The sequence below is a fragment of the Camelus bactrianus genome, unplaced genomic scaffold (assembly GCF_048773025.1).
Source record: "Camelus bactrianus isolate YW-2024 breed Bactrian camel unplaced genomic scaffold, ASM4877302v1 HiC_scaffold_41, whole genome shotgun sequence".
In the NCBI taxonomy this organism is placed as follows: domain Eukaryota; kingdom Metazoa; phylum Chordata; class Mammalia; order Artiodactyla; family Camelidae; genus Camelus; species Camelus bactrianus.
This window is the reverse complement of record NW_027413957.1, coordinates 4,579,368-4,590,281: the sequence shown is the minus strand read 5'-3', so window position 1 is coordinate 4,590,281 and position 10,914 is coordinate 4,579,368.

Below are 10,914 nucleotides of genomic sequence, written 5' to 3'. Positions count from 1 at the left end.
CTTGGTAAGGCCAATTTCTGTTGAATCTAAGACCTCCAATCTGCCCTCTCTTTGAACCTTCCTCAGTACCACTGGCTCTTCTTTTCTTCTTGAAACTCTTTTCGTGCTTGGTTTCTGTGACCCTGTTACACCTTTTCAATTGCATATTCTATTGCTAAAATGCAAAGATTGGCTACAGATCAACATATTATATTACCAAATAAAAATAAGTTATTATGATTGCAAAACTTATATCTAGTAATTTTATGATAGTATTTGTAGATGAATAATAATTAGCTGATAGAAATAACTAGTTCATACCACTTTATACATCTCAAAACAGAGAAGGTAGTATCACAAATAAAGAAAATGTTACTACTGATCTTCAGACATTAAGAAGAAACTATTATGAATTAATGTTGAGAATCTGAATGGGTAAATTCCTGGAAAAGTATAATTTACTAAGCTGATGTAAGAAATGGAAAAGCTGTGCTGATTTTTAACCACTAAAGAAGTTGAATAGTCAAAAATCTTCCCATATGGAACACTCTAGGCCCAAATAGCTTCACTCTAAGTCCTAGCAATCATTTAAGGAAGAACTATTCCCAACATTAAATCTCATAAAGAACAGAAAAGAGGGAAACTTCCTCAGCTCACTGTATAAGGCTAACAAAATTCTGATACCTAAACCCAACAGAAGATAAGAAAGAAAAGGAAAATCACAGATCAATCTTATCGTGAACACTGATACAAACAAACATCCTAAATAAAAACAAAACACAAAATGTATAAAAAGGATAATATACTAGGATCAAGTTACGGTTATCCAGAGTTCAAGGGTGCTTTAACATCAATAAAATTTATAACGACAACATAACGCCATTTGCAGCAACATGGATGCTCCTGGAGAATGTCATTCTAAGTGAAGTAAGCCAGAAAGAGAAAGAAAAATACCATATGAGATCGCTCATATGTGGAATCAAACACAAAAACAAAAACAAACAAACAAAAACAAAGCGTAAATACAGGACAGAAATAGACTCATAGACAGAGAATACAGACTTGTGGTTGCCAGGGGGGTGGAGGGTGGGAAGGGATAGACTGGGATTTCAAAATTGTAGAATAAACAAGATTACACTGTATAGCACAGGGAAATATACACAAAATGTTATGATAATTCAGAGAAAAAAATGAGACAATGAGTGTGTATATGTCCATGAATGACTGAAAAATTGTGAACACTGGAATTTGACACATTGTAAAATGATTATGAATCAATAAAAAATGTTTAAAAAAATTTATAACGAAAATATAAGGGAGAAAAGGTAATGAAATTTATTCTTGAGAGAAACTGTTAGCATACTAGAAACAAAAGCCTTCCATAAAAATTTTATAGTAAATATTGCACACGTTAGAAATAAAAAATTTTTAATTAACAATAGCACTACTGTGCTAAAAAATATACAGTTGTGACAGTAAACCTAACAATCTAGAGATGAAAAATCTCTACAGAGAAAATTTAAAAACTTTATAGAAAGACAACTGAATAAAGGGTTATGCCAAATGGTCACTAAATAGAAGACTCATGATGTAAAGATGTCAATTTAAACTGACATTGAATGACAGATTCAGTGCAACCCCTATTAGAATCAGAAGGTTAAAAAAGTTTTGCGGTGCAATTTGACAAGTTGATTCTAAAGTGTATTTGGAAGTATCAAAGGTCAAGAATAGTCAATACTCTCTTAAAGATATCAATAAAGTAACAATATTTAGGACAGTGTGGTACTGATGTAGAAACGAACATCAATCAAACAGAAAAGGGCCCAGAAAAACAGACCAAGCATATAGACCCTTGCTACACTCATGGTAAGGCCACACTGCTGAGCATGGGGAAAGGCAACCTTTCAAAATAACTGCTGCTGGGGGAGCTAGGCATCCATATTTTTTAAAATTACATGACTCTCCACCTCAAACCATATACAAAAACTGCTTTCGGATGGATGTAAGATTTAAAGATGGAAAAAAAAAACTTCTAGATAATAATATAGGAGTACTTTTCCTTTGATATGGAAAGAAAAAATTATTTTGACTACTTGAGAAAAAAAAGTTTTTATTAAAAAGAACCATAGAAAAAAGCCAGAGAGAATATTTACAACAGGTATCACTAAGAAAAAGACTTAACATCCAGCTACATAAAGAACTCCTACAGATCAGTAAAGACAAGAGACATTCCACCAGAAAAATGAGCAGAAGACTTGAACAAGCACAGAAAGGAAATTTAAATGGCCAACAAACATAACAAGGCTACCAATCTCATGAATAATAAAGAATACATAAACTTAAAACATAATGAAATATTACACATACACTAGATTGACAAAATTTTAAAATCCAGCAAGAATACACAGCTAATGGCAAGGGAGGAGGGTTGCCCTGGGGAAGCCTTTGGATTTGCCCCAGTCTTCCCTGTCTCCCCAACACCTGGCTTGTGGGCACCCTTTGCTGTCCCTGGTGGCAGGACACATATTTCCCAGTTTACTTACTGGAGGTTGGTGAGATGGGGTCAGCTGGTACTGGTCAGGTGACCCCCACCCCCCCGTGGCAGCAGAGGCCACCCCCAAGCCAGGCCACAAGGGAGACTGGAGCAAATAGGCCAGCTTCTCCAAGGCAGGCCCCCTCCCCCAGCTGCCCCCTGCTCCCTGACTACACCACACCCACCTCCTGGGAGCTGGCTGACCTGGGGACCTGCCTAGAGTGAACCTGGGGTAGCAGAGGCCGCTCCCAGGCCAGGCCAGGCCAGGCCACAGGGAGATGGGAGCAAATGACTGGCTTGGAAGGGGCAGCCCCCCTCCTCCCGTCGCTGCTGCCTCCGCTGCTACCATCCTCCCAGCCCCCTGACTGCACTGAGCCCATGGTATTACCAAAGTGGGTCCAGAGAGAACATATCTCAACATAGTAAAAGCTATTTGTAACAAACCTATAGCCAGCATAATACTCTACGGTGAAAAGCTGAAAGCCTTTCCACTAAAATCTGGAACAAGACAAGGATGCTCACTCTCACCAGCTCTATTCAGTACAGTATCAAAAATCCTAGAATAGCAATTAGACAACAAAAAGAAAGAAAAGGGATCCAAGTTGGAAGACAAGAGGTAAAATTGTCATTCTATGTGGATGACATGGTACTATACACAGAAAACCCTAAAGGCTCCGCACGAAAACTGTAAGAGCTACTGAAAGAATTCAGCAAGGTAGCAGGACACAGCAACAACATACAGAAATGAGTGGCATTTCTCTACACGAAAGTAATAATCCCTTTTAAAACCACCCAAAAACATAAAATACGTAGGAATAAATCTGACCAAGGAAGTGAAACACATCTGCAAAGGCCTACAAAACACTGACTAAGGAAATTAGAAAGGACTTAAAGAAATGGAAATATATCCCATGTTCTTGCATTGGAAGAATTAATATTGCTAAAGTGGCCATACTACCCAAAGCAATCTACAGATTTAATCAGATTCCTATCAAATTACCCAGGACATTTTTCACAGAATTAGAACAAATCATCCTAAAATTTATATAGAATAATAAAAGATTCAGAATTACCAAAGCATTATGGAAGAAAAAGAATGAAGCTGGAGGAATAACCCTCCCAGACTGCACACAATACTACAGAGCTACAATCAAAACAGCATGGTATTCATACAAAAACAGACATATGGATCAATGGAACCGAATAGAGAGCCCAAAAGTAAACCCACAAACTTCTGGTCAATTAATCTTTGACAAAGGAGGCAAGAATATACAATGGAGTAAAGACAGTCTCTTCAACAAATGGTGTAGGGAAAACTGGACAGCTGCATGCAAATCAATGAAGTTAGACTACTCCCTCACACCATACACAAATATAAATTCAAAAATGGCTAAAAGGCTTAAACATATAGACAAGATACTATAAACCTCTCAGAAAAAAACATAGGCAAAACATTACCTCATGTATATCTCAGCAACATTCTCCTATGGCAGTCTACCCAAGCAATAGAAAACAAACAAAAAAAGCAAAAATAAGCAAATAGGACCTAACTAAACTTATAAGCTTTTGCATACCAAAGGAAACTATAAACAAAACAAAACGACAATCTACAGAATGGGAGAAAATAATTATAAATAATTCAACTGGCAAAGCCTAAATTTCCAGAATATATAAACAGCTCATAAAACTTAATAACAAAACACAAACAGCCCAATCCAAAAATGGGCAGAAGACCTAAACAAGCAATTCTCCAAGGAAGAAATACAAATGATCAATAGACACATGAAAAAATGCTTAATATCACTAATTATCATAGAAATGCAAATCAAAACTACAAAACCCCAGTCCGAACAGCCATCATGCAAAAGTTCATGAATGATAAATGCTGGAGAGGGTGTGGAGAAAAGGGAACCCTCTTATACTGCTGCTGGGAATGCAGTTTGGTGTAACCATTACGGAAAACAGTATGGAAATTCCTCAAAACACTAAAAATAGACTTACCCTGTGATCCAACAATCCCACTTCTGGGTATATATCTGGACAGAACTCCAATGCGAAAAGATACCTGCACCCCAGTATTCATAACCCCACTATAATATAACAGCCAAGACATGGAAGCAACCTGAATGAAGCAACAGATGACTGCATAAAGAAATCGTGGTATATTTATACAATAGACTACTACTCTGCCATAAAAAAGGATAAAATGATGCCATTTGCAGCAACATGAATGGACCCATAGATCATTATTCTAAACGAAGTGAGCCAGAAAGAGAAAGAAAACTATCATGATATCACTTATATGTGCAACTTAAAAAAAAAAAAAAACCACTATGAGCTCATCTACAAAACATGAACAGACTTGCAGACTTAGTAAACAATCTAATGGTTACCAGGGAAATGGGGTGGGAAGGGAGATTTAAAAATGTTTGCCACTATGTGTAAAAGGAGATTTTTTTTTTTAATTTCTTCTGTATAGCACAGAAACCTATGTTCAATACCTGGTAATACCTAAAATGGAAAAGTCGCTACAGCCACCAACTGAGGAAGAAAGAGAAGAAAGAAGATGTAGTTATCCTGGGATACAGCCCAGTCCTGGGAAAAACTCATGCACCCCAATGTTCACAGCAGCACTATTTACGATAGCCAAGATACGGAAACAACCCAACTGTCTGTCAACAGATGACTGGATAAGGAACATGTACATATACACAATGGAACACTACTCAAACACAAAAGAAGAAAAAAACAATGCCACTTGCAGCAATACGGATGGATCTGAAGACTGTCATTCTAAGTGAAATGGGCCAGAAAGAGGAAAAAAAAAAAAAGCCATATGACATCACTCATATGAGGAATCTAAAAAATAGTAACAGTAATAATAAGGCCACAAATGGACTTAATTATCATTTTGACTTCTTGAATATGTGTAAGCACGTCGGACTGTCCATGATTAGATCACCACATTCTGTTGATTCTTACTTTGTAGTTGGCTTTATTCCTTTAATAACTATGTAAGTTTGAAAATCTAACCTCTTCCTAACAATGATAAATAGTACATGTATGTAAACTAAAAAATAGTGCAGTATAGCGTATGTACGGATCTACATGCAATATAATGTGTACGTGTGGTTGAACTGTAGCAATTCTACCTAATAAAACTGGAAAAGGGGGTGGGGGGAAACAGACATACGGAACAATGGAACAGAATAGAGCGCCCAGAATTAAACCCACAAACTTCTGGTCAATCAATCTTCGACGAAGAATACGCAGTGAGTAAAGACAGTCTCTTCAGCAAAAGATGTAGCAAAAATTGGACAGCTGCATGTAAATCAATGAAGTCAGGCTACTCTCTCAGACCATACACAAAAATAAATTCAAAGTGGCTTAAAGACTTAAACATGCAGACAAAACACTATAAATCTCTTAGAAGAAAACCAACGGCAAAACATTACCTGGCATTAGCTCTCAGCCATGTTCTCCTAGGGCAGTCTACCCAAGCAACAGAAATAAAAGCAAAAATAAAGAAGCAAACAGGACCTAACTGAACTTACAAGCTTTTGCACAGCAAAGGAAACCATAAGCAAAGCAAAATGACAGCCTACAGGATGGAAGAAAATATCTGTAAATGATTCGACTGACAAAAGGCTTAATTTCCAGAATATATTAAAAGCTCATAAAACTTAGTAACAAAAAACAAACAACACAATCCAAAAATGGGCAGAAAACCTGAACAAGCATTTCTCCAATGAAGACCACAAATGGCCAACGGGCACACAAAAAAATGCTCGAGTATCGCTAATTATCAGAGAAATGCAGATCAAAACTACAAAACCCCAGTCAGAATGGCCCTCACTCAAAAGTTCATGAATGATAAATGCTGGAGAAGGTGTGGAGAAAACGGAACCCTCTTACACTGCTGGTGGGAATGTAGTCTGGTGTAGCCATTATGGAAAACAGGATAGAAATCCCTCAAAAAACTAAAAATATCCAGCAATCCCACTTCTGGGTATGTATTCAGAGGGAACTCCAATGCAGAAAGATAACCTACACCCCAGTATATACAGCACCACTATACAGATTAGCTAAGACGTGGAAGCAACTGAAATGAAGCAATAGGTGACTGTAAGTTCTGATATTATTTATACAACGGAATACTACTCTGCCGTAAAAAGGATAAAACAATGCCATTTGCAGCAGTATGGATGAACCTAGAGACTGTCATTCTAAGAGAAGTGAGCCAGAAAGAGAAAAATGCCATATGGTATCACTAATACGCGCCATCTTAAACAAAAAAGAAGACACTGTGAACTCCTCTGCAAAAGAGAATAAGATTCAGACTTGGTAAACAATCTTACGGTTACAAGGGAAAGGGGGTGGGAAGGGATAAATTTGGGAGATGGAGATTTACAGATGTTAGCTACTGTATAAAAACGGATTTTTTTTTAAAGTTTCTTCTGTATAGCACACAAGCCTACGTTCAATACCTGCTGATAACCTAAAATGGAGAAGTCGCTACAGCCACCAACTGAGGAAGCAAGAGAAAAAAGGTGAGTCAGTTATACTGGACTAGAGCCCAGTCCTGGGAAAGTCCTTGCCAGCCACTGAGGCTGTCCACTGACCGCACTGCGCCCTCCTCCCAGGAGCAGGCTGACACGAAGACAGGATTCCTATGTGAATTTCGGGCAGCAAAGGCCGCCCCAGGACAGGCCCCTGGGGAAATGGGAGCAAGTCCCTCCCCCTCCCATCGGAGCGCAGCAACCCCTCCCCGCCGCCTCCCCCTAACAGCACCACGCCTGCCTCCCTGGAACCCACTGACTTGGAAACAAGTGTCCAGCGAACCTGGGGTAGCAGCGAGAGGGGCTCTGCCCCCGGCGAGCTGATCAATTTGCCCTTATCTCCCCCCGCGACACGGCCTGAGGACTGCCTCTGCTGCCCAAGGCACTTCCCCAGGTCAGCCTGCCCCTGGGAGGCGGGCGCGGTGTGGTCAGAGGCAGCGGCGGCAGCCGCAGGTTTAGGGGTCCGCATCTGCGAGCCTGTGGATTGCTTCAAACTGCCCACCGGCGTGTCCTAGCCTTGACCTCTGCTGCCCCAGGTTGGCAGGACTCAAGTTTCAGGTCAGCCTGCTCCTGGAAGGCAGGACCTGTGCTTGTGCTGCAGGGGGCAGCGGCGGTGGCGGGATTGGGGCTGCCACATGCTAGCGCGGGGATTTGCTCCCATTTCCCGCCGTCGCTGCCGCCGCCCCCCGACAGCACCTCCTCGTCTCCCAGGGGCAGAAATGACCTGCAACAGAGGCCCTGCAAATCTGGACAGCAAAAGCTGCCCCCAGGACAGGACTCATGAGAGACGGGAGCAAGTGTAGGCTCCCAAGTGTAGACCCTTCTCGCCGTCGCCACCGCCCCCGCAACCTGACAGCACCACACCCGCCTCCTGGGAACAGGCCATGGTCTGAGGACCAGTCGTACGTGCTCCCTTGCCATCCAGTGCCCTCCCACCTCCTGGGGTGGCGGCATCCGCTATCCCCTGGGTACAAGCGGCAACGAAGAGGCGCCCGTAGTACTAACGAGCGGGAAGAAGTGGGCACCACGAACCACGCGGCGGCCCCCGACCCACCTCAGGGTCCAAACGGGTCGCGAGGCCCCGGCCTCACCTACGCACCGCTGCCCGCGAGCGCAGCCCAGGCTTCACCCGCCGGCTCCCGACCTGCGCGCCCCCACCAAGTGCCCCCTCACCGGCTCGGTGGCGGCAGCGGAGGCGGCAGCAAGCGGCGGCCCAGACCCCAGGCCACGTTCCTCCTCCAGGACCTGGTCCGGGAGCACTTGGCTCCCGCCAGGCTTTCACACGCTCCGGGCGGGTCCGGTCGGCGCATCTGTGCGTCCACGCACATGCGCGCCCCTCCTCCTCCCGCCCGCAGCGCGGACGCTCGGGGTGCAACTCCTGTTGCTCGGGAGGTGGGGACTGGTACCAGGCTGGGGGCTGTGGGCAAGGGCCTGGCAGTGGGGCGGGGTCCCATCCCTTTACCCGCCCCACCGGGTCTCCATCCTTAACACCCCCATCCCATCACCTACCGGTCCTGGCACCCAACCAAAACCATGACCAGCTCAGGGCCAGGCCACACCCCCTAGCCCCACTCCCCCTGCTTGCCTTCCCTCCCAAACCCTGTGACTGCCCCCCCACCTACAGCCAAGCCCCCAAGTCTCCCACCAGACCCACGAAATGGGACTTCCTCTCACACCGAGGTCCCCGCCCTGACACTCCACCACGCTAGTAACCTATGGCCCCCACGCCACAAGCTCACCCCTCATGCCTCACTGCAGGACCCCCAACATCCCAAGATGGTCCCCCTCACCCCTCCACGGGGTCAGTTCCTCTCTGAGCGGCCCCTCACCCCTCAGCGTGTCCCCCCTCACCGTGGGATCCCCCCTCCTAGTGCATCCCTCCCCCAGGTGACCCCTTCACCCATCACCTTGCGTGTGGGGCGTGGAGGTCTGGGCTCTGGTCCCCATGGTGACTGCCACCAGCGGGGATCCAGCCTAGTGTGCTGCTGCACAGCTAGTGTTGGAGGCTACAGGGTGTGGCGGGTGGGGCTGGAGGCGGTTCCAATACCTGCCCCTGCACCCTGACCCCTGCTCTGTGCTCTGTGCCTCCTCTGAGCCAGCGGGTCAGGGTGGTCCTAGGCTGCCCACCACTGGCAGGTGGGCCATGGTTCGTTCATGGCCCTGATGATGATCAGGACCCCTAGGGCGGAGACATTGGGCACGTGGACCTGCAGGGGTGAGGGTGGTGCGGAGGGTGCAGCTGAGCCTGGGGACAGATAGCAGGCAGGTGGGCTATGTGCATGGCCTGGGCTCAATCCTGGTGGGTTCAGGGACCCTGTTTATTCACGCCAGGGCAGAGGGAAGAGGGATGGGAGCTTCGAAAGTGTCCAAGCCAAGGCTAGAGAGCAAAGCAGGCAACTGCACTGGCCAGGCCACCTTGGAACCCTCCACAACCCTGGTCTTTGCCTACGGAGAGACTGACCTTCACCCGCCAATGAGACGTCGCCTCCCCCTCCCCCATATAGTTTACAGGCAATTGAAGGGACTTTGATAGGTAATTATAATAGGAGATCAGGTCCACAGTTATGGTGAACCTGGCAGGGCTCCTGCGTGAACCCCAGCCTGAGGCAGAGGAAGCCCCACTCAGAAATATCCTCTTACCTCTTACCAAGGCACTACGTAGTAGAAAAATCTGACTCCGTATTAGATCTGTTCCTTTTATTTTAACACTCTGTCCTGTTTTCTAGGCTCAGTCTTGCCAGCTCTGCACCTTGTGTAAAACAATGTTGCCTTTAGCCTGAAATACACAGGAGAGCCTATTCTCAAGGTTCTGACCTTTAAGGATATTAACACTTTTGCACTCCTATAAAGATAACAAGTTGCAAAATAGAAAATAACCTTTGTTTTGTTGGAGGTTTTACAGGGGCACCGTGACCTGACCCATGTGGACAGCTGCAAAGGATTCCAAGAACATGAAAAGTCCTACACCAAGAAGTTTGCAACAACCAACCACATCCCCTCCCCCTTTTACTAGAAAAGGAGCCTGAAGTCTGACTTGGGGAAGATGGTTCTCCAGGACGTAAGTCTGCCATTAACTTGGTCTGCAGCTGTCCACGTTGGTCAGGTCATGCTGGCCCTGTAAAACCTCTAACAAAATAAATGTTATTTTCTATACTGCAAATGGTTGTCTTTATGTTAGTGCAAAAGGGTTAATATCCTTCAAGGTCAGAGCCTTGAGAATAGGCTCTCCTGTCTATTTCAGGCTAAAGGCAACATTGTTTTACAAAAGGTGCAGAGCTAGCAAGACTAAGCCTAGAAAACAAGGCAGTGTTTAAGCCAAAAGAGCATATCTAATATGGAGTCAGATTTCTTATATTTCTATTACAGTATACTCTATTTTTATGGTTTAAGTTTACAATTATGAAGTTCAGCCTTTTTCCATTTTAAATTGTGCAATTCAAGAGCATTAAATGCATTTACAATGCTGTGAGACCAACACCACTGTCTGGTTTCAGACTACTTCCTTCCTCAACGTAAAAGCTTGTATCCAAATCACAACCCATGTCCTCCCTCCCCCAGCCCAAGACAAGGCCTAATCCCCATTCTCTTTCTCTCTCTCTCCACCCATCCTGGAGATTCCCTATCAAAGTATTCATACAAAAGGTGGCTTTTTGTGTCTGCCTACATATCTGAAGCAGGGACTGGTGAATTATTTTCTACATGAATTCGCATTTTTGCATTTTGAGAGGAAAATCCAGATGGATTAATGATGAGATGCACAAAATGAAGCCCTTTTAGTAACTATACTAACTCTGTGCATAATCTTGGGGTAGGCACTGCTGTTCTAAGTGTGAAGCCACAGCC